This window comes from Stenella coeruleoalba, assembly GCF_951394435.1.
Source record: "Stenella coeruleoalba genome assembly, chromosome: X".
NCBI classification, from domain to species: Eukaryota; Metazoa; Chordata; class Mammalia; order Artiodactyla; family Delphinidae; genus Stenella; species Stenella coeruleoalba.
This window is the reverse complement of record NC_137152.1, coordinates 8,499,806-8,523,941: the sequence shown is the minus strand read 5'-3', so window position 1 is coordinate 8,523,941 and position 24,136 is coordinate 8,499,806. Positions and strand designations below refer to the sequence as shown.

The 24,136-nt window shown below is 41.5% G+C and overlaps 1 protein-coding gene across 4 annotated transcripts in view; it reads left to right on the top strand.

Annotated features, from left to right (window-relative positions):
• Positions 1-24,136, top strand: part of MID1 (midline 1) — a 654,655-nt gene that overhangs the window by 16,008 nt on the left and 614,511 nt on the right. For 3 of the 4 annotated variants that reach the window (XM_079911574.1, XM_079911575.1, XM_079911571.1), the window contains exons 2-3: positions 9,693-9,791; positions 16,596-16,720. The gene's annotated coding sequence lies outside the window, so the exon portion shown is untranslated. Of the gene's footprint in view, positions 1-820; positions 1,089-9,692; positions 9,792-16,595; positions 16,721-24,136 lie in introns of those variants that run through there. The other variant, XM_079911572.1, reaches the window with a different exon arrangement.

The following is a 24,136-nucleotide window of genomic DNA, read 5'->3' as shown; positions in this document are numbered from 1 at the left end:
CTGTTGTTTTCACAGTTCTCCTTACCTCCCACAATTTATTCTCTCCCCTAGAATCCCATTAACTTTCACAATTCCCCTTTCTACCATAATACTGTCTTCTCTCCACATTTCTTTGTTCTCACAATTGTCTGTTTTTTCTGTCACTCCCACAATCCCCCTTCTCTCCCACAATTCCCTGTTTCTCCCATACTTCCTGATCTCTCTCACACTTTTCTGTTCTATCCCACAATTCCATGTTCCTGCCACAATTCTCCATTTCTTCCTCAATTCTCTTCTCTCTCACAGTTCCCCTTGCTCCTCCCAATTCTGTTTCTCTCACAGTTCTCTTGTGCACAATTCTTTCTTCTCCCATAATGCTCTCTTCTCTCCCATAATTTTTTGTTCTTGCTCACAATTGTCTGTTTTGTTCTTTCTCACAATTCTTTTTTCTCTCACAATGTCCCAGTTCCCCCCCCCCAGTTTCCCTATCACTCCTACAATTCCTTGTCCCTTCCACAATTCCCTTTTCATGCACAATTCTCTGTTCTTTCCAACAGTTCTCTAATTCTCTCCCACAATTTCCTGTTTTTCTCGTAATTCCTAATCTATCCCACAATTCTCTGTTTTTCCCCCAGAGTTTCCCTTTCTCTCACAAGCCTCTGCTTTTTCCCACAATTCTCTAACTCTCCCACAATTGTCTCTTCTTTCCCACAACTACCCTTGTCTCCCACAATTCAACTCACCCACAGTTTTCTGTTCTTTCTAATAATTTCCTGTTTCTCTTCCAATTCTTTTTTTCTCCCCAATTCCCCATTTTCTCCCACAATTTTCCATTCTCACAATACTTGATCATCTTTCACAATTCTATCTCTCACAGAATTCTCCCTTCTCTCCCATAATTGTTTTTTTTCTTCTACTGTTAATTCCCATCTCTCCTGCCATTCTCTGTTCTCTGTCAAAATTTCTTAGATCCCTGGAGCCCATCCCCAGGGTTTGCCAGGATCAGGCCCCTGCGTGGAAGAAGCACAGAAGGTTTGGCCCATTCAGGAGTGGCATGGCCAGAGTGTGGGAACAGAGTGTGGCCTGGGAATGAGGATGTGACACAGAAGGTAGGGTGTCAGCAGGAGGACATAGCTAGCTTTGCATGGGATATAGGTGTGGCCAAGAAGGAAAATGGGTGTGGCAGGACGAGTGTGACCCAGATGAGCTCTGTATGGCCAGGCAGAGAGGAGGGGCATGGCCATGTGGGGAGGAGTGTGGGCATGGACATGCAGGAGTGTGGTGTAAGTGGCAGGGGAATGACTCTGTCAGGGCAAAAGTAGGAAAATTCTTGGTTATGATGGAGTGCAGGTGGCCTGGGAGGGCATAGCTAAGGAGGAAAGACAGGGGGTCAATTCCTTGTCTCTGAGACAATACTCTATTTCAGTACATGACAAAAATATTTTGTAATCGTGTATTTAAAAGTATATTATTTATGCTACCTACCTATGGTTATTTGAAATCAGAAAATACATTTTTAAAGCTTTCTATCCCTTATTTTAGTGCTACTCACAATGTGTCACCCCAGTGCGTCTAGTTCACACACTTACCAGTCTGCAATGAGATGAGGACCTTGGACCAGAGGGAAAGTAAGGCACTGCTTCCTTCATCAAGAAAATCTTGCTATGAAAAATACATCATCTCAACTAAAGTTGTGCTTAGTGACAGCAGATTGGTATTTTAGTACAAATTTCGTATCTCAGCTTGGACCTGCAGCTAGCAATTCCTGGGCTGGCATTTGAGTAGCTAGCACTGTCAGTCACTGAAGCAGTCAGTAGGCAGGCACTGAAAGGGTAGAAGAGTCAATGAATCTTGAACAATATCATTCATTCAACAGTACATGTGGCGCATCTGTGATGTGCCAGGTCTTAAGTGCTGAGAACACACAGGTGAACGCACTGCACAAAGCCCTGGCTCTTAGGGAATTTACCTTCTAAGTAAACAGATCAAGCAACCAATGAACAATCCAGTACACAAACAAATAATTTCAAAGTGTGAGAAACACCATGAAGAAAAACCAAGTGGTGTGACAGAGATTGAAGGGTGATGGTGCTACTCCAAGTGTGGTCCAGGAAGCAACAGATCTGCATCTCCTGGGAGCTTGTTAGAAATGCAGAATTACAGCTTCAACACCATCCCCCCACCGCTGAGTCCAAGTCTGCATTGTAACAGGCTCCCCAGGAGATCCGTGTGCACAGTGCAGATTGAGAACCCTGGATACAACCTCAGATGTGGTCGTCAGGAAGCCTTCTCTAAGGGGGGGACATTTTAGCTGAGACCTGACTCATGAGAAGGACCCAGCCGTGTAAAGGTCAGGACAAAGAGTGGTCCAGACAATGGGAACAGCAAAGGAGAGCTTCCTGTGCTTGGAACGAACAGGGGAAGGCCAGCGGGGCCTGCACGGGGTGAGTGACGGCAGAACGTAGGAGAGGATATGGGGACTGGAGCGTGCTCGGCTTCTTGGGAGCGGCGGGGGGTTGCATTTTCTTCTAAGTGAGATGTGAAGCCATAGGAGGGTTTTAAAAAGAAGAGTTACTGACCCGACAACAGGGAGAATTTGCTTTTCTCAACTTCAGTCTTCACCACTCTCCAGTTATGCCTGGACACCTTCACTTGGCCCCCTGCCAGCGCTGCCCTTGACCTTCACAGTCTTTGCTAAGGTCTGAATGCATGAAGGCAAGTTCCTAAGACACAGCCAGTGGGCGTCCTTATAGCTCAGTGTTCCACGGGGTCTGCATGGGTTCACCAGGACTCGCCGCATCGGTACGCAGAGGGACCATGTCTGTATCATGTCTCTCTCAAGGGCCAGGGCTGCCTCTCACTCTTTGAAATATGGTAAATGCCACTGTTCTTCAAAGGGATTTGTTGCCAGTAAAATTAAATTACTGGAGGTTATCATTCTGTTTAATATTTTTAATACTATTGTAATAACTTCAGAGAATATATTATTGCAAGTTCCAAGCTTGTGTGTGTGTGTGTGTGGGTGTGTGTTATTTATTTTTTTGATGAGACCAGGGTCTCTTAACATAAACCTCTAAAAAAATGAATTAATTTTAATTCACTGATGATAGATAACTGCCTTTTATTGTGGGTCACTCTCAACTTATCTGAACCCTAGTTCCATATCTCCAGATGTACACAGGGCATGACTGTTTGAAGAAGTTTCTCTAATTTATAGCTGAACTTATTTAAGACTGAACACTCCTTGATATGTGCCAAGTGGGCCTGGGAGGGCACTGACAGGCCTGCTATGGGACCAGTTCAGAAAACTGAAGCTTGTCCTCTGATGAATGCTGACAGGGAGATGCCCAGCCTTTTACTGTGTTTGGGGATCCATCCTGTATGAGGTTTCATAGGGGGCAGGGGCTCGCTCCCCTGTGTAGCGGTGGTTCTCACGCGGAGGTGGGGGTGGGATTTTGTTACTCCCATCCCATGCAGGAGCCATTTTTGGCTGTCACACTGGAGGTAGGGATTGCTATTGTCATCTACTGGATCAAGGACAGGAATGCTGCTAATATCCTGAAATGTACAGGACAGCTTTCACAGCACAGAATTAGCCAGCCCAAATGTCAATAGTGCCAAGGTTGAGAGACCCTGTTCTAGGCAAACCAAAGGCCAGAAACTTGCTATCCTTGATACCTGGCAGCTAGAGCATGGGCTCCTACCTCCTCAGCTTGGACAGTATATAATATAGATATACATGTACAGGTACGTGTGTGTGTGTAGTTACTAAGTAACTACGTTGGGAAAATTTAACTTAATTCTCCTCCTTTTTACCCTATTTTGTTTTAATTAAAAAAATTTTTATTGAAGTATAGTTGATTTACAATGTTGTGTTAGTTTCAGGTGTACAGAAAAGTGATTCATCTGTCTATCTATCTGTCTATGTATTCTTTTTCAGACTTTTTTCCCCTTATAGATTATTACAAGATATTGAGTATAGTTCCCTGTGCTGTACAGTAGGTCCTTGTTGGTTATCTATTTTCACCCCAGTTATTCTGAAGCTGAAATGGGGGGAAAAGCTGGTGTTTAATAGTAAACTGTTGTTGTTATTACTATTATGTTATTGTAATTAAGTTATTAGGCCAGTTGTTACCACAAGTGGGCCTTTATGGGTGAGCAGATTTGACATGGTGGACTGAGAATGCCAGGAGTGTACCACTGGTCACAACGGGTGAAACGCACGTTGCTCTGGAGAGGAGCTGTGCGGAGCAACGTGTTACCAGCCACCCAGGCAGGAAACATCAGGATAGACTTGCCTAGAGGAGTGAGAGATTTCATCCTTTCTCCCCTGTGGAAATAATTGGTAATGGATCCGGTTTGCTAATAATTACCAAAATTAAAGAGAAATGGAGCAATAATAGGGTTATGTTAATGAAATTTCCTGCTGGTATTGGATTTGCCTTTCACTTTTTAAGTATAAACTGTAGCCAAGGACCATGCAACATAATTTTTCTTTTGAGGGGAAACAACAACATGGTAGGCTATGTCTGAATCTACCAACTTGCCGTATAAAGAGAAAAGATAAAGAAGGCAAGAAGAGAGGCAGTAAAAGAAATGGCTGCTGATTTTGAGAAATGTCTGGGTTTAGGGGCAAGATGAGTTCATTGTTGGAAACACTGCAGTTGTGATGACAATGGTTATCGACAGTGAAATCCAAGAAGCAGTTCAGAGCACAGAACTGAAACTCAGGGAAGTGAGAGCTGGTTACAAATAAAGAAACGTAAGTCATCTGGTGTGGTTGGATGGTCAGACCACAAGGATGAATGGTGATAGCCTTCACGGCTTTTGTTCTCCTTTGCTATCATTCTGTACTTACCAAAGAGTCTTCGGACTAGTTGGGTTTCCCTACTCAGAAGGGAATGCCTGATTAGCTCACCTAAATATATTCCTGCCTCTTTGGCAGTTTTGTTTGTTATCGTAAGCATTGTGAATTAATAAATTGGAGAGAAGAAAAGTAAAAATGGAAGGAAAATCAAGAAGGTAAGTTATGAGTGGCTGTAGGAGAAGGAGGGGGAGGCTCTCTTAAGTGGTTTGGATTCACTGTAAAGTGGGATTGAAGAATTAAAGCCGCAAAAGACAAGTTGACAAACCATTCTCTACCACCACCACATCAGACACAGTTTTCCAAGAAATATGCTGTGGGGGATATTAAAATTCATACTTTAACTCTTGAATCCTAGGAACAGATGTTTGTGATATTATTTTATTGCTTGGTCTCCTTATGCATTAAAAACCAAAGATATACAGGCTCTAAATACAGAGTTATTGGTACAAATATTTAAAAGATATAATCAGAATATTATAGCAAAGGTTGGGATTTTTCTTCTCTCTCTCTCTTTCTCTCTCTCTCTCTCCCTCCTTCTCTTTCTCTCTCTCTCTCTCTCTCTCAGTCTGTCTCTATCTCCAGCAATGGCAATATAAGGCTTTATAGCCAAAGAAATATACTGTGAATTATAAAGTATGAAATAAATTGTTAACAAAAATGCTAAAATATGTTACTCTGCCCCTCTTCAGTTGCACTTTCCTTGATGTTACGTCAGAAGCAGAGGCAGCCATGTGAGTAGGAAGCCTAACGCATGAGGTTATCTGAGGAGTGCTCTTTTGCCCCAAATCAGGGTTCTCCAAAGAAACAGAACCAACCAGAGATCTAGCTAGCTAGCTACATATCAAGAAATTTATTTTAAGGAATTGGTTCACACAACTGTGAGCAGTGCCAAGTATTAAATTTGCAGGGCAGGCCTGCAGGCTGGAAACTCAGCAATAAGCTGACGTTGCAGCCTTGAGTCTGAAATCTGTAGGGAAAACATTTCCTGAGCTTCTACCACGTGCTGGTTCTGGAGCCAGTCTCGGAGGCCATGGGATGGGTGGGACATGTTCCCTGCTGCCTCACCAATACTCTAGGTAGTGAGACACACACATCTTCAGATAATTTCATTTATTTCGTAACTCTATAAACTTACTGTGGGAGGATAAAGAAAATGTATTTAGCCATGGCCTTTACTCTGGAGGAGATGACCTCTGAATTGACTTTTTAACTGTTAAATTAAATGTTAAACTGTTAAATTAAATGGTTTTTAAAATGGTTTTAAAATGGTTAAATGGTTAAATGGTTAAAATGGTTTTAAAAAACCATTTTAACTGTTTTTAAGTGTACAATTTTGTGGCATGAAGTACATTGACAATGTTGTACAAACATCACCGTGAATTGCCCTTTAAAGGCTAACTGGGGGTTATTCCGGTGTATCAGACACTGTTAGATGCAATATAACATCTGTTCTCTCCCTGCCTACATTTTTTTTTTTACACAAATGGTAGCATACTTCACATAGAGTTTTCACCCTTGTTTTCTTCAGTTAAAATATCTTGGAGGTTTTCCATATTGATACATAAAGCATTCCAGTTTGATTTTATTTAACAGTTGTACACTGTCCCATTGTATAGATTAATATAATTTATGTAAGTGGTCTCTTAATAGTGAACAAAATTTAATTGTTTCTAATGCATTCCCATTACGAACAATGCTGCAATGAATAATATTGTAATACTTACATTTTTTCTCACATGCGAGCAGATCTGTGGAATAAACACCTAGAATCAAAATGACTTGCTCCAGAGGAAGTTGCTTTTATCTTTGGTAGGCATTTCCAAATTACCCTCAATAGGTGGTTGTACCAGTCCCTCTCAGAATGTATGAGAGAGCCCATTCCCTCACACATTCATCAATACATTGTATTGCTTTTTGTTACTGATTTTGTAGGAACTATTTACATAGTAAGGAAATTAACTCTTTTTCCGAAGTATGAGTGTGTGAGTCTGCTTGGGTTGCCATAACAGAATAAAACAGACTGAGTGGCTTAAACAACAGAAATTTATTTTGTTCTCGAGGTCAGAGGTTCAAGATCAAGGTGCCGTCAGCGTTGGTTTCTGGCTTCCTGGCTTGTAGACAGCTGCTTTCTTGGCCTCTTCTCTATGCATGTGGAGAGAGGGAGCTCTCTGGTATCTCTTCCTGAGAGGACACCAGTCCTATCAGATTAGGGCCATGCCCCTAAGACTTCATTTAACTTTCGTTACCTCCCTGAAGACCCTATCCCCAAACATAGTCGTATTTGGGTTAGGACCTCAACGTACAAATTTGGAGGGGGAGCACACAATTCGATCCATAACAATGAGTTAGAAATATTTTCTCAGTCATTTTTCTTTTGTTTTTGTTTGTGGTGAATTTTGCTTTGAGTAATTTTTATGCACCTTAATTTCACAGTCTTTTCTTATATGGTTTCTGGGTGTTGGGGTGTCATTAGAATTACTTTCATTTAAGTCCTAAATGAATTCTTCTACGATTTTTCAAATTTATAAAAATTTTGCCTTTTTACTTTATTTTATTTTATTTTTATTTTATTTTATTTTATTTTTTTTTACAAACCCTTGTGTCGAGGGCTGACTTTCAATAGATCGCAGCGAGGGAGCTGCTCTGCTATGCCTTTTTACTTTAAACCCTTGATGTATTTGAAATTTATTCTGGTGTAAGGAATAAAGTACAGCTCTAACCTCCCCTGTTTTTTTCAGTTACTCAATTGTCTCAGGACTATTTTTTCAATAAACCATCCCCCCATATCCCCCTACACACATACAGAGATTTGAGATATCATCTCATTATTAAGACACGAAATTCCCATGTATACTCAGATCTGTTTGTGGACTTTTTACTCCGAGCCATTATTATGTCCATGAACAACAACACACCAATATCATGTTAAAGTACTGGGACCATCTGGCAAGTCATTCTTCTCTCATTCTTCTTCTTTTTTCAGAATTTTTCTTGATACTTTTGCTTGTTTATATTTCTGAATGAAATTTGGAGTTGGCTGGTCAAGTTTTTTATTTTTGTATTTTTTTTTGAAAATCTGGATGGTAATTTTACTGGGATTATGTTAAATTTATATATATAGGAAAACTAGAAGTCTTTAGAAAAATGTGTCATCCTATACATGAATATGCAGTGCCCTCTCCAGATGTTCAAGTCTTCTTTTGTGTCCCTCAGTGCAATTTTAAAGTGTTTCTTAAAATCATTTTAAAGTGTTGAGTTTATTCCTTGGTATTTAAACTTCGGTTTTGCAATGTAAGGGAAATCTTTTCCTTTTTTATATCTTCAAACTTATTGGTACATTTATGAAAGCTGTTGACTACATTCAACTTCTGTTTTGCAATGTTTTGAATTCGTGTGTTTTCGTTAGTCTTATTTTTTGTTTCTTTATCTTGGATTTTCCAGGGATTCTTTCATATAATCTCAACTAATAATAATTTTACCTCTTCATTTCTAACTGTAATGCCTGTAATTTCTTTTTTCTGCTAATTGCAAAAAAGTTAGGACTTCGCAGCAAAATATTAACTAATAGAAGTGGTTGTGGACATTCCTAATTTTTGTGGGAATGTGTCTAGTGTTATTTATCCATTAAGCATTGGGTTAACTTTTTAGATTGGCATATAGTTTTTTTTTTAAACATGTTCAAAAAATATCCGTCTATCTCTTTTTATTCCAAGTTTTAACAAAATCAACAAACGCTTTGGTGAATGGGCTTCTGTAGAAGATGATAGAGGGGTTGATTTGTTCATCTGAGTCAATGTGAACTGAACCAGCACAGGTAGAAAGAGGAGTCCAGAGGCAGAGGTGACCATGGGAGCATAGATTGCTGAGAAGCACCATATAACTTAGGGAAACTGGATCTTCTGAGGACCTGGAGATTCAAGTGAATCAGATCTTGAGCCCCAGGCAGTGGGAAGGCCAGGCCTAGCTGACAAAGGCTTACACTTTGCTTAAGGGTAAATCTATTAAATATTGTACAAAATGTGGTGAGCTGATACTAAAACATTCTATGGTCTGAAAGTGATATGTGTGTGTGTGTGTATCTGTACAATTGCTTTTGATTTTCTAGTTTAGACCATTGCTTCTCATACTTTACTGGGTGTATCTATCCCTCAGGGATCCTGTTAAAATGCAGATTCTGATTCGCTTACTCTGGCTGGGGCATGAGAATCTGCTTTTGTATTTCTCACAAGCACCCAGGTGATGGCAGTGCTTCTGGTCCAAGGAGCACACTTTGGATGGCAAGGCTTTCGAGTACCCTATGTGTTGTCCGTAGAAAGAAATACAGAGATTGAGAGTAAGCATTCAGAAACTTTTGTAGCAGTTTAAGAGAGTAATTTTCTTTCTCATGAATCTGAGAATAAAGAAATTTGGCGTACATTTGCTTTTTATTTCATTCCATTAGTAATTTTTTGGTTTTGGTTTTTACGAAAATATCGGTGGGCAATTGATAAGAAATTAAAAAAACAAAACAAGACAACCAGTCCTTCACTACGGATAGTTCCAGAAGCATTACTTTAAAGTACCTCCTCCTGAAGGAAAATTGATTATCTTTCTTCTCTCACGTGGAAGCAGGAACATCTGTCTAAAGTTTTCAGTTACCCCAAATTAATTCAGCTTGATAATTAGGGAGTAGAAGAGATGAGTATGACTATTCTACTGTTTATAATCGTAATATAATTAACCCCTAGCTTTATCTGAATAATTTCAATAATAATTATCAATGAAAATAATATACTTGCTTTATTTTTTAAAATGCCTTTGTAATTGCTCAGAGTGGCCTCATACTTGATTCCATTGCTTTTTGCAGGGTTGTAGCACTGAGCACTGAGCCCCCTGGGGTGAGAAAGGCTTGTGTGGCACTGATGCGGTTTGAAGGTCACCTACAATGTGATATGTTTATCCTCAGGTGAGTCTGCTATGGTGCTGGAAATTCTAGTACCAAAAAGTGACTGCTAGAATGAAAATGGGCTACTACTCCGTGGGAAACAGCATGAAATATATATTTTATTGTATCACATGAACTAGAAACAATTGATTGCATATTATACTAGTGGTTAAATACTTAAAAGAGATTTCCACTTCTGGGAACTTCCTTGGATTTTGTGTTGTCGTTCTGTGTTCATACGCTTTGCTCTCTGCGAACACTTGACAATATAGATGAGAATTGTGTGGTGGGAAAAGGGCTAAATTTAAGAATGTTCTATCCATTTAAAGGTTTCCTGAAAATTGTGTGTGGGGGGGGGCGGGTGTTATTTTATTTTAACAGAGAACAGCTCAGTCTGGCCCCCAAAGTACCACAGGAAAACACTGAAAACCATCACTGTGAACTATTAACTCCAATAGATTACATCTGTTTAAAGTCACATCACTGAAAACAAACTTCAAAAGTGTGCTGAGGGCATTCATTAAGGACAAGTGAGCATTTAATTGGTGGGTGGTGTTAATTAGGGAGATAGCAGGTCCTTGTAAGAGAATTCTTTTCTCTACCTCTCCTTTCTTTCTTTATTGTTCTCTCTTCTCCCTCTCTCTCTCCCCTCCTTCTGGCCTTCCCCCCTTCCTTCCGTCCTTCTCTCCCACTACTGCCCCTTCCCTTCCTTTTAACAAATTATTGAGCACCTCCTATGTGCAAGATATTATGCTAGACAGGAAAAAAGAGAGAAAAGATAGACTTTGACACTAATAATGAGGCCCCCAGACCACCAGGATTTGGGATACTTGAGCAAAAGAGATTTGATGAAGTTTATCCTCCAAAGGTAAGGGGAGAGGGGTGGTCAGAGGAGGAGAATGTTCTGGCCGGAAAGGAGTCAAGATCTGAGTACAGAAAGCTGAAGGACACACATTTCCGCTTTGGGTTTAGGAGTGGCGGGAACGCTTGGGGTGTAGGAGGTTAGCACCAGGTCAGTATTATATCTAAAGGACTATAAGCCTGGCCTCTAATTGAGAAGGGGTGTGGAGGCAGGGTCTAGCAGGTGGTGAACCAAAAGAATTTACTGGGATCTGAAAAATAAGCTGAAGTAATAACCCCATCGTGGGCAGGCAGGCGAGAACCTTCCCCTTCCTGAGGTGAAAGTAAGCCTCCTGCGTCTGGACTTGCTTCCCTAAATTCCACCTCCTCCTTTTCTCGAAAATGAGGTGAAATAATACCAGCCACAAAAAAGCATTGACTCTATATAACGTGAGGCTGTGATCTTATTACGTTATAAAAGTGTCCCTTGGCTGTTTCATAGGTTATAGCTGCTCTCTCCCTCAAAGTAGTTTGTGTTTTTGGAATCCCACATAGCCCACATTTTGTTTTTCAGAGAAAACATTCAATGGCTGTGGCCGAATGAGGTCTCACCTCTACCCCCAGGCAACCAAGGCCCACTAGGTCTCTAGGCCCACTTGATGCTAACCGCTGAGAGTCTTTTCTGGATTTGGCGATTTGGTACTGGTTATTTCCATCTGCTCTGAGAATGAAGCCTTAGAATAGAGACCATACTGAGAAAATCTTAAAAGTTTCTTTCGCTTTGAGAATCATGAAAGCAGGTAGTACATCTTACCCATCTTCTGTCCTTGGTACCTCACACAATGTCTGACACATACGTAATGTACAGCCGGATGGATGGAGGTGCCCACAGTGTGCTACCAGGAGGCTGCAAAATTATTGTTGCAGTGAAGAAACACTTTTTTTCCCTTTTGTTTTCCACAGGATATCTTCCTAAACCTGTCTAAATGGATGGGTGGGAGGATGGACAAGGGGATGGGATGATAGGTGAGCGGACGGGTGGGGGATGAATTCAATGTTACACCATCAGTTCCTACTGACCATGGAGACTCTTCAGTATCATTAAACTATCTCTGTATGATGACTCGGGGCAACTCTATCACCTGTTTCTGAGTTTCACTTGGTTAAAGTTTGAAATCACGAACTTCCATTCATTTGATTCTGCCACTTTGTGTATTAATCTGCTGCAGGTTTTGACAACCTAACAGTGATAATTTCTAGTTATTTGTGTGGGTTTGATGTTGGCTTTTACAAAGTTTTATATACATGGCTTGTAAACCTTCATATTTTTTGGCTTTAAATGATTTCTCACCTTCTAGGACAATGTTACAAAACATTTTATGGTGGAAAAGTTTACAAAGGGATAGCATGAGTTTAAAAATTATAGTCAATGACAGTGATTTCATTGAACCAGAAAAATGGAAACCCTGATCTAGATCCTCTAAATTAAAAACAAAAGTGCATTTGGGGTAATCACTTTAATATTGGACTGTACAGCTATGATAGGTAGGAATTTTTTCCAAAGGGCATCCTCATTGGTGAGATCTGTCAATTGCATGATTCTTGTCAATTGCATGAATCTACGACCCTGTGACCCAGAGGTTATAAACTCAACATTACTAACACACTTCCACACACACATTTCATAATCTTCAGTGTGAGATTTTTTTTTAAAAAAAATTTTAAACAGCTTTGGAGGGAAGAATCTTAACCTAAAGCTTTTTGAGTAACTAACAAAAAGACTTAGGAAACTGCCACTGGGGGGCGATGGAAGTTCAGAAACTGCCCTGCTAGTCCCTAAGGCATTGGAGCACTTCAGCTGGTTTATTTATTCAAAGCTGGAATTTGGACTAGCGAACCACCAAGCTCAGGGAAATTCCTGGATAAGGAACACAGTCCTGGGAAAAACCTACCAAAGATGGAATTAGCACCTTGGCGGACCGCCTTTAACACAAAGAGCTTTCCTTCCTTGTGCATCTTAAAAACTGACTTTAGTTCCCATCAGTTAGAAACAGAGGAAGCCAAGTTAAACTGCAAAGAAATGAGACAACAAAGGAGGGTGCTTATTTATCAGGACCTGCAAACACATGTAAGTGCATAGTTTAAACGGCATTAAGGTATCTCCCAGCCGCTTGGATCAGAGTTTTGGCTGGTGTGGGTGGGCCTCAGTCAGGAACTTTCCTGGGGGAGGAGGGAGGTTGTAGAGTTTATCTCAGGAAACTCTGAGTCATAGCTAACACTTCAGGTGACAAAGAATCTAGTGAGGCAGAGTTTAGATGGGTTTAGAAAGGTATCTTGTGGAAAACAAAGGAGAAAAACATGTGTCTTCACTGAAGGGGTAATTCTGCAGCCACTTGGTGGTGGGCTGTGGGTTTTATTTCTCCTTCCCGGTTACCTCTGCGGTGCTTGGGACCACTGGTCGGATTGGGGTCCAAACCTGGCCCCAGACTTTGGCCATCCCACTCCATTCAGCATTATCATTGTTGGGGGTCCACTGATCTTACTTGGTTTTCTCTTCTTTCCCGAGATTGATACCATCAGTGTCAGCAGCACAAGGATTTTTGTCCCGCTTCCACTCCAAGAAGGGCCAAAGGACAGGGAGAAGTAGAACGTAAGAAAGCAAGTCCAGAATGCACTTTTGTGCATAAGAGAAGGCATAAATATAGCCAAGGGACTGTGTTGCACCCCATGTCCCATAGGTTCTCCGTTTCTAAAGCCCTCGAACCTAGCAGAGGGATGGCCCGGGAGTTCCAAGATTGCAGCTCAGATGAGGACCCATGGATCCCAGAGCTCAGTGCCTGGTGCCCGCTGGAAGCTGCTGGTGCATGTTTCTGAGGACACTCAGAAATCTATCTGGAAGCATGTTATATCAGTGAGGACATTTGAGTGAGAAGCCCAACTTGAATTAGTCAAGCAGAAAAAGGAATTTATTGGTTCACATCCCTAGGAAGTCCAGGGGTGGGGAAGGCTTCAGGAAGGGCTGGATCTGGGGGCTCTGCCTCCCTCTCTCAGCCCGGTGTCCATCTGTGTGACAGTCTCTCTCCCAACTTCTTTAATATCCTGGGTAATTAGCTCCTATCAGGTCACATACTTTCTTTCGGATCATTGACTCTGTTGAGGGGTAGAACAGGGTAATATGATTTGCGGGGGCCCCGAGGGTTGTTACTGATAGCCCACCTAGGACCACATGAAATGGGAGAGAGGATGTTCCTCAGAGGAATTGATTCTGGACAGACTAAAGCAGCAGGAATCTACATGCAAATAATTTGTCTGTGTGGACAGGAGATCAAGAAGTCAAATAATAATGAGATCAGTTAGCCAACAGTAAAATTAATCCCAATTGTAGTTTTGCTTCCTTAAATTCTACCATAGGCCTAATGAAAAGGCTCTGGATTCTTGAGTAAGTAAGTTGGGGAATGTCTCTACTAATTCCAAGAGGATCTAGGAACTGTTTTCTATTGGCAAATGCCTCTATCAAAAGGAACCTGAGTTGTAATCAATGCAATAAGGAAAGCACCATGAGTTCAATATCGGATGCTGAAAAGAAAAGGGAACATACTGTCTAATAACGAAAAGGACCAACAACTGCATTTGGGACTAACAGTCCTGAAATTAGCCCTGGAAACCCCTTAAGGTCTCCATAATTATTGCAAGGCTCCCTTAATTCAAGTGATCTGCTTTCTATGTAAATCCTAATCATACAAAACACATGCCCCGGTGCAAAACATAAACTGAAACAAAGTAAAATTGCAAGAAACTGAGCGCCTAAAATAGCTTGCAGCAAACACTGATAGGGTGTGATTGGAGACAGCGGGGCATTTGGGCCTGGGTGACAAAAAGGGTCTGCAAGGCTGAGAGGGTTGTCGGAAGCCATTGTGCTGAGGGCCGACATCCACCCACAGTTGCAAGGTCTAAGAGGAAAGCCCTAGGCGCTGCGGCGGGGTGGCCTGGAAAGGCTACCTTTCTGAATGTTCTGTTCCCATGTCTGAGTTCTCTCGAGCTCCCTCCCTGCGGGCTGTGAATCTGGAAGTCACTTCTGCTCCCAGTGGAGTGGCAAGAATACCAACCTGTGGAGTCATCTGTGGGTGGGACGAACGATCATATACCGGTCTAACCCAGGAGTTGGCACACTTTTTCTGTAAAGGGCGGGAGAGTTAGTATTTGGGGCTTTGTGAGCCCTAGTCTCTGTCTGGAAATTACTCGGCTCTGCAGCTGCGGGCAATATGTGGCTGAATGGGCGTGGCCACAGTTAGCTACCTGTAGTCTAATTGGTACTTCTTCCCCGTTCTCGAAGTGTTAGCTCCTCCTTCTATGGACTGAATTGGGTTCCACCTCCCCACCCCCCCCACCGCTGCCAAATTCATATGTTGAAGCCCTAGCCTCAGGTGTGATTGCATTTGGAGAAGGTTTTTTTTTTTAAGGAGGTAATTAAAGTTAAGTGAGATCATATGAGAGGGGTGCTAATTGGATAGGACTGGTGTCCTTATAAGAAGAGGAAGAAACACCAGAACCTTCCCTCTCCACCGTGTGAGGACACAGCAAGGCAGTCATCTGCACGCCAGGAAGAGAGCTTTTATCAGAAACCAACCCCGATGCCCCTTGGTTTGGGACTTGCAGCTTCTGCAACTGTAAGAAACTCAATTTCTGTTGTTTAAGCCCCCTAGTCTGTGATGGTTTGTAAGGGCGGCCCCAGTAGATTAAAACAATGATGCACACATTAACTGTATGAATCTTGTTGTCACTTTAAATGTCTTTCTTCTCTCCCTCTCTCCTTCCTTCTTCCCTCCCTCCCCCCCCTTGCTTCCTTTCTTTTCAAAATTTTTTACATCACTCAAATGGAGGTAAAAACATCTGCCCTGCTTATCCAACAAAATTTTTCTGAAGCTTAAATTAAATCAAAAACATGAGGTAGGGCTTCCCTGGTGGCAGAGTGGTTGAGAGTCCGCCTGCCGATGCAGGGGACACGGGTTTGTGCCCCGGTCCGGGAAGATCCCCCATGCCGCGGAGCGGCTGGGCCCGTGAGCCATGGCCGCTGAGCCTGCGCGTCCGGAGCCTGTGCTCCGCAACGGGAGAGACCGCAGCAGTGAGAGGCCCGCGTACCGCAAAAAAACCCCAAAAATACAAGATACAATATACTACAAGCAAATATTAAAGTATTTCTGTTTAAGCTCAATCACCTCTATTTGCAGATGTAACCTAGCAACTCTGGACTCAAATGTTGAGGGCTTCCCCACCAAGCGAGGTTACTTGGTCAGTGGAGTGGTGTTTGTGTTTCCTTGCCTGCGGGCTTTTATTTTTTTGAGAGGCGGGGGAGCTACAAGGAGGCTAGGAGAAGAAAACATAAAAGGATTCTGGTTCTAGTCCGTGGTGGAGAGGTAAGGGAGGTTGGGCTCAGAACTCAGAACAACTGAATGAAGAAAATAATTACAGACTCTGAACAACGTCAGGGAGAAAACCAGGGTCACGTGACAGAAGTTACAGGCCTGGGACTGGCTGTAGACGAAATAAACAGTCTTTATGGCCTCTTCGTCTTCCCTCTCATCTTTTCTTCCCTCAACCCTCATCTCCAAGGCTTTCAAGCTCCTAGTTTCTCATGAAAATGTTGAATGAGGATGCTGTTCTTTTCTTCGGTATCATCCGTCACCTACAGTTCACAGTAATAGTAATGACTATTGTTAATTGTGTACTTCTGACCTGGGCACTACTATGCTAGGCATTTTTTGTAATAAACTTTTAAAATTACAGTAGTTTGAGATCTACAGAAAAGTTGCAAAGCCATAAAGAGAATTCCCATACACTGCACACACCGTTTACCCTATGTCTAACGTCTTACATGAGCCTGGTGCATTTGTACAAGCAATAAACGAATTTTGATACATTAATATTAACTTTCATTCTTGATTTGAATTTTGTTAGTTTTTACCTAGTGTCCTTTTTCTATTCCAGGACCCCTTCCAGGAGGCCACATTACAGCAGATCATCCTGTCTCCTTGGGCTTCTCTTGGCTGTGCCAGTTTCTCAGGCTTTCCTTGTTTTTCAAGACCTTGACAGTTTGGAGGAGGAGTGGTCAGGTATGTTGTAGACTATCTCTCAACTGGGATCAGTCTGATGTAATGCATTATTTTTTACTCTGATGGCTAAGCTTCAGTGTTGGGATAAATTACTTCGTCGTTACAGATGAAAATATTGAGGCACAGAGAGGTCAAGGAACTTCCCCAAAGTCACACAGCTAGCAAATGACAGAAGCAGTGATCAAAGTCGAGGTTGACATGACCTCATGCCACACACTTACTTGGCCTCCCCAGCTCCTATCTGCTGAATTCTTGACATTGAAATAGTTCCTTTCAAGGCTACCAGGGTGATGCTTTTTGTAGCTGTTCTTGCATACAGTTTTAAACAATTTACTGGTATGTTTAATTAGGTTCGAACATTTCTCCAGTCGGTTATTTGCTGAACTATTTGTGTCACTTCAGTGGCTGCTTTCTTAGGGCGCTTGGTTAGTTCAGAAGGAACGTCACTAGAAAGTATTAAAGAACTTGTGTTTCTAGGCGTGGTTCTCAAACTGTGCTCACCTGGCGCCCAGGATGGTCACCTGGGCTGCTCGTTAAACACGCATTTCGCCGGGGTAGGATGACCCCCTGGCCTGGTTTGCCCAGAACTGACCCGTTCCCAGGATGTGGTGCTGAAACCCAAACTGGGACAGTCCAGGCAATCGAGGATGGCTTGTCATCCTACCACAGCGTTCCTGGGACTTGCTCGGGCCCAGCAATCTGCTTTTAAACAAACTATGCAAGGGCTTATTCTGTTAAACATACAGAAGTTGGAGATCCACTGCGTCGGATATGGGAACGAATTGCTGACATTGCTGGGGACGGGTTTCTGGAGACACTGAGAAAACCTCGATTTCCATCTGTTTTGGTATGTTTGATTCTGCCTGGAGTTGAAGTAGAATAATATCACCCAGCCTCCAGCCCTGATAACGTCAGTGGGGTGCTTTTGCCCTCTAGGTAAGAAATACGCACTACTTCTCCAGTTCCACCTTTGAGCTGAGGAATGATGGGAGCTCTTAAACGATGTAAGGTCTTCAGGAGGTCATTATGTATCAGTTGTGATTAATGAATCTGTATTAACCTGCGGCGGTGGTTCTCAACCCTGGCGGCTCAGTAGAATCACCAAGGAGAGTTGAAAAATCCTAATGCCCAGGTTCATCCCAGACCAACTTCACCAGAATCTCTGGGATGGGAGCCCAGGCACCAGTAATTTTATAATTGGAGAACCGTGGCTCTAAAGCAGTACTGTCCAGTAAAAATAACACATGAGGCGTTATTTTCTAGTAGTCATATTTTTAGAAAGTTAAAGAGAAGCACGTGAACTTTAAGAATGTATTAAATTTAACTCAGCATATCTGAAATATTAACCTGTAATCGTTCTAAAAAATTATCAATGACATGTTGCAGGCATTTTTTCATGCCACGTCTTTGAAATCTGGTGTGTATTTTACACTTAGAGCACTTTCTCAATTCAGATAGTAAATTTTCATCAGAAATACTTGATCTGTCTCCAGATTCGTATATCTGAGTTGTTCCCAACATGTTTAGAAGTACTCCAGTAATGGAATCAAGTATTAGCTTTTAAATTCACATTTTGATAATTAAAATAAAAGCAGTTTCTCAGTCTCACTGATCACATATCAGGTGAATAGACAGGTGGCTAATAGCTCTTGTCGTGGGTAGCACGGATCTAGGCCACTGCTTCTCAAACTTGAATGTGTACATACAAATCACCAGGCAGCGTGGTTAAAATCTAGCTTCTGATTCAGGAGATGTGGGGTGGAGCCTGAGACTCTGCATGTCTAACAAGCTCCCCGGTGATGCTGACGCTTCTGATCCTGCGACCGCACTTTGAGTAGCCAGGGACTACAGTAATCTTGAATGAGGGCCGCCTCAACTGATTTCTCTACTTGCTTAGTGGTATTCTCTCATTTCAAAGGCTAAGAAATGTGTGTTGGTATGAATATATATGAAACAGGTAGGCATACGTACACACGTTATGTATCTGAAGTATACATAGGTGTGTGTGTGTGTGTGTGTATGTGTATATATTTATATATAAAACATCTGATCGTGTCTAGACACACGAATAAGCTCCGCAAAGAGAAGGAACGCTTGAGTACTACATGTGTTATTTGTCTTCTTCACTTTCTTTCACATTCAGCTTGATCTTCTTTGGTTCACTGGAACTGAACAACAGCTGAATGTTTAATCTTGATTTAAGTCCCTATATTCCTTTGTTTGCTTTTTTAAAATGAGTGCAGTAGGTTTCTGCATTGTGTTTCAGTGTTTGAAGTTATTTAAAAAGTATTTGATGACCCAGGCTCTGTGGTTTTGTGTACAGTGCAGAGTAAATCCCAGTTCCATTTGCTTCGCCTGTGCTCGTACGTGGAAATTGTGTGCCTCAGTACTTGTATTTATTTCTACAGATGATTTTTATTCTTTTCTAGACATCAGTATGGAAAGGTTATGTATTACTTTTGAAGTGTTGTTTCAACATGTATTTAATTATTCAATTCAGTTGGTTCCTCTGAGCCAAAGCTTATTTGAGCCAAAGCTGATTTAACTCCTATGCCAGGTTCCAAAAAACAGATAAACAAACAAAAAAAAAATCCGAAAAACAAAAACTAAAATTGAGTTCTCTTTTTGAGGATTTATAATCTGAGTAAGTTATCTGAGTATAAATAGCAACGAAAATCATAGTGAAATTGGAGGAATTGGTCATGCTTCTCCCTTTATTGTCCTTTCGTTTCTTTCTGAACTCAGACAAAGGAAGATAGGAAGAACGTAGCTATTAAAAACTTCGGGGGAAAAATCCAGAGGATAACCCATTAAAATTGAAGGAAATAAAATGAGTAAGAATAATTGGGTCTCTCAAAGCAGGATTTTTTTACTTTAATCCTTGTTTTAATTGTATTATCTACTATTGGGCATGTGAAGTGGGGAAGTTCTTTTTCTTTATGGGATAGATTCTTCTGTATACCCTTACAGATCCCAACAGTTACAGATCCCAGTAATTACAAGGTATGGCATCATCCATGAAAATGGCTATTAATTCAAAAGCTGAATTCACTGGGCTAGACTCAAGAGGAGTCAAAAGTCCCAAGGGAAATCAAGGTGGAGCTGAATGTTAAATGAATATTCTCTTTATTTTTGTTTAACTGCATGGGTATCTCTGGGTTAAGTTAGGAGTATGCTACATTTTTTATTTCCTGTGCATCAAACTGCATTTAATTATAGCTAACAATAATAGCTAATATTCATTAACTGCTTAAAATGTCAGGGCCTTAATTACTTTATTTGCATTATTTTATTCTCATAATAACTTCATGATGTAGGTATTGTCAAAGTATAATTTTTAAAGAGCTAAAAACAGGGGTCTCACACAAATAGAGAATGAATGCATGTCAAGAATTTACTCAACTCATTAATAATGGAAACCCTAAGAGGGTTAAGATGATGCGAAGAGCATTTTGAAGAATTTGGTATTTATAGACATTCTGAGGGGAAAAACAGTGTGTTGGAATAATATTGCTAGGATAGATTCAAAACTGGTTAACATGCTACAGGGCAATAAAACTACAACCTTTGAGGTTACCTTTACCACTGGGCAAAAATCTGTGAATTAACATGTGACTTCAGAGCATATGAATTCTAATGAAATAAAAGAAAGTCAAACGCAAATACATTCCCTGGGTAATTAACTCTTCAGTAGGCAGGTTAGTACCCCAGTAAGCTTTTTATTTTTTAACATCTGTATTGGAATATAATTGCTTTACAGTGGTGTGTTAGTTTCCGCTTTATAACAAAGTGAATCAGTTATACATATACATATATCCCCATATCTCCTCCCTCTTGCATCTCCCTCCCTCCCACCCTCCCCATCCCACCCCTCCAGGCGGTCACAAAGCACCGAGCTGATCTCCCTGTGCTACGCGGCTGCTTCCCACTAGCTAGCTGTTTTACGTTTGGTAGTGTATATATGTCCATGCCTCTCTCGCTTCGTCCCAGCTTACCCTTCCCCCTCCCCGTGTCCTCCAGTCCACTGAGAGAGGGTTTGGAAACTGGTATTCTAACTGGATATTTTGGGGGCTTTTATTGGCAAAGATTATTCAGATGATAATATTTTGACCATTTTTTTCCTCTTTTTAAAAAGAAACCTCATTATCCTTTGCCCATTAAAACACCTGTCATTAAGGAGAATGCTTCTCAGTTGGCTTCTTACGGACGGGGGTAGGGCTTGCACTGAAACATCATGCATATCCTTGCCCTTGACCACAAGCACACATTTGAGAACTGGCTGGCTAGGGGAGTTAGACTTTGAAGTCCTGAAATAGGCTCTTCCTTGGTACAAAGCAAGATATGTTCATGCAGAATCTAAATCCACGAACCCTAGTCTATAATCAACTCAGCTACCCAGCTTAGATCACAGGGAGCTAATACATGCCTTTTAGGTGCAATTTGAATGAAGATCTTATCTCTAAAATCCAGATCTTAGAGAGAGAGGAAGAGAGAAGGAGATGATATTAATTGAAGGTGAAGCTAAATTTTGTACCCATTGAGAAGACCAGGAACCAGATTTAAAGGTTAAAACATGGGCTCCACTCCTTTCCTTGGTACGCCGAACCCTGATCTGTTTGCCTCGCTTGAGCCAGGCAGTTGCCAAAAAGTGGGTCACTAGAGTGGGTGAGACCTTGGGGTCTGTTGGGGCCCTGGGAGCTGGAGAGACCTAGGCTGGACTACTGCACACGGGTCACCTGACGATGACTGGTGGGTGGCACGTCCCAGCTTGGTGTTCAGAATGCATGATGATCCCACTCGAGTGTTCTGGGTTCATGTGATCCCCATGAGTAATAAAAGAAGCCGGGTATAAGAGCTAGCAACGGTCATGTGACCAGTTGTAGAAATGAGGGTTGTGTTAAGGCATTTTTCTTCCAGTTTTGATATGGATATCTGTATATATCAATAAAATGTATCCTTCTCTTTGTTATGTAATATAAGGATTGAGTTAAACCTGTATTTCAATTTTTAAATTGCACAGTAGGAAAGAGCTATTGTGACTGAACTGCAAGACAGCCATCAAACATTTATGGATAAAATAACAAACAGGACTTGGTGGCTCCGCCTGGGGGGAAAGCTTGAGTGAGTTTGCGGTGGATAGGGAATCGTTGCATCAAGTAGAACAGAAGCATTATGTTGTTTATTTGGAAGTTAAAAATGGGTAAAGGGAGACGGTATGGATGCCACATTGACAAAGGGCTGGAATGTGGTGACTTAGTCATGATCAAGTACAATACGTATCACTACCTCCCCTTCTAAGATCTCTTCTACATCTTTGAGAAGCCAGGTGGGCATGACATCCCTTCCAGTCTCCTTCCCTATACGGTCCTGAGTTAGAGTTTGCCAAAGGGAGTAACATAAGCTTTTTTTCGGGTGAAAGGAATAGAAGCGATTATGTTCAGGGGTGATTGCAGCTGGATGTTGGGCAGGCAGGAGACTCACAGTGGCTTTTCAGGGAGTGATGGAGAACCAAGACGCTTTGGTGATGCAGACTGACACAGTTGCTGAGAGGTTGCTCATAGGTTCTTGCAAACTGGAAAAATTCCTGTAGTGCTTTTGATAACCACCCACACTATGGTGATGGGCTGATGGATTCAGTGCGTGCTTCCCTGCTCTTTGGTAGTGACCTTCTTTTATTGTTTTTTTGTTTTTGTTTTTTCCATTTTGGAGTCGACTTGCTTGATCCCACTCTCCCAGATATTCCAACCCTGATATAAGCCCGAATTCGTGTATTGACTTCTTTATTCCTGGGATGTTTAGAATGACTTTATTTTCCTGATTGAATCTAAGCTTATGCAGATAGTTTGAGAAGTGCATCTCAATGGTTGATTTAAGGAACATGCTGTTGGAACACTGTGAAGATGCACACAAGAATCGTAGGTAGTGCTGAGCATGTTTTAAAAATACAGGGAATGGAAATAAAAATAAATAAAGATACAGGGAATGAAGAAACACTATAATTTTCAATTGGATCTAAAGATTGGCATCTTCAGTCTGTTTTGGAGAGACATGTATGTTTCATCCCAGGGGTAAGCAAACTATGGCTTGTGAGCTAAATCCAGCCTGTCACCTGCCTTTATAAAGTATTATTGGAACACAGCTCTGCCTTTTTTTCTCTTTTTTTACTTTTTGACTATGACTGCTTTCCCCATAATGGCAGAGATCCTGGGGCACACAAAGCCAAGAACGTGTGCAGTTTGGCCCTTTACACAAAGTTTGCTGACCCCGCTACTCTCCGAATTCCTACTGCCTTCAAAAATGGAAGCTTTTTTTCTCTGGCATCATCAACTTAGCTCACTTGGTGGGACTGGACTAAATAAAAACATTAATTATTTGGCAAAGAGATTGAGGACGTCTTCAGAACCTTATACCTGGCTCCAAGTACCCGCTTACTAACACTTCAAACTAGGCATTGCAACATGTCATTTTTATGAGGCTGAGTTCCTCCTTAATCATTTTGACTACCTTTGCAGTGTGTCCCTCCCTGCATTGCTTGAGGTAAGCGAATAGGCTCTTGCTTGCTGCCTTACGTGGTTCCCGGAAGTGTCATCAGCATGAGGACGGTTCTGAAGGATACCTTTGCTCTCTAAGTGGAATTGTGTCACAGATGCGAGGAGGATTGCTCCCTTCTGTCATAATCTTCCAATAATAAAAAGGGCTTAGATGTAAAAGTGGAGTGTTTCACATCTTAAAACTCAACATGTGAGGAGCAACTGAAGAGAGATTGGATACGTTACTGGAAATAGAGAGGACTAGTGATTAAAATGCTTTAAAAGCAAAACCCTCGGTGAGTCTGTTGGAATTACTCATTTTTTACCAGCTGGCCATGCTAATTTCTTCTCTTTATTAAGTGACGGAATGGAGCTTGCTCTCTTCTCTAAAAAGTGTTGCTATTAAAAAGCAACTCTGGAGAGAGAGAGAGTTTGCCATGCTACAGCCCTGTTACGACATGCAAAGAAGATTCTTTAGCTTTTGGTTGTGATACTGCCTCTGCTATAATCCAGCGAGCCTGCAGATCTCTGAGATAATTAATCTGTTGATAAATATAATCCGTGTGCACGTGTCATTCATTAAGTCCAGCCCATGCTCAATCAGCTCATTTAGCAAAGCGTGTGTGCATGGAGATCAGCTCGGTGCTTTGTGACCACCTAGAAGGGTGGGAGGGAGACACAAGAGGGAGGACATATGGGGATATATGTATACGTATAGCTGATGCACTTTGTTATACAGCAGAAACTAACACACCATTGTAAAGCAATTATACTCCAATAAAGATGTTAAAAAACGTCATGACGGTTGGCTGTTTAAAAACCAAAAAAAAACGTGTATATATGTATGTACTTAGTTCCTACTGTGTGCCTGGCCTTTCTTTAGTTC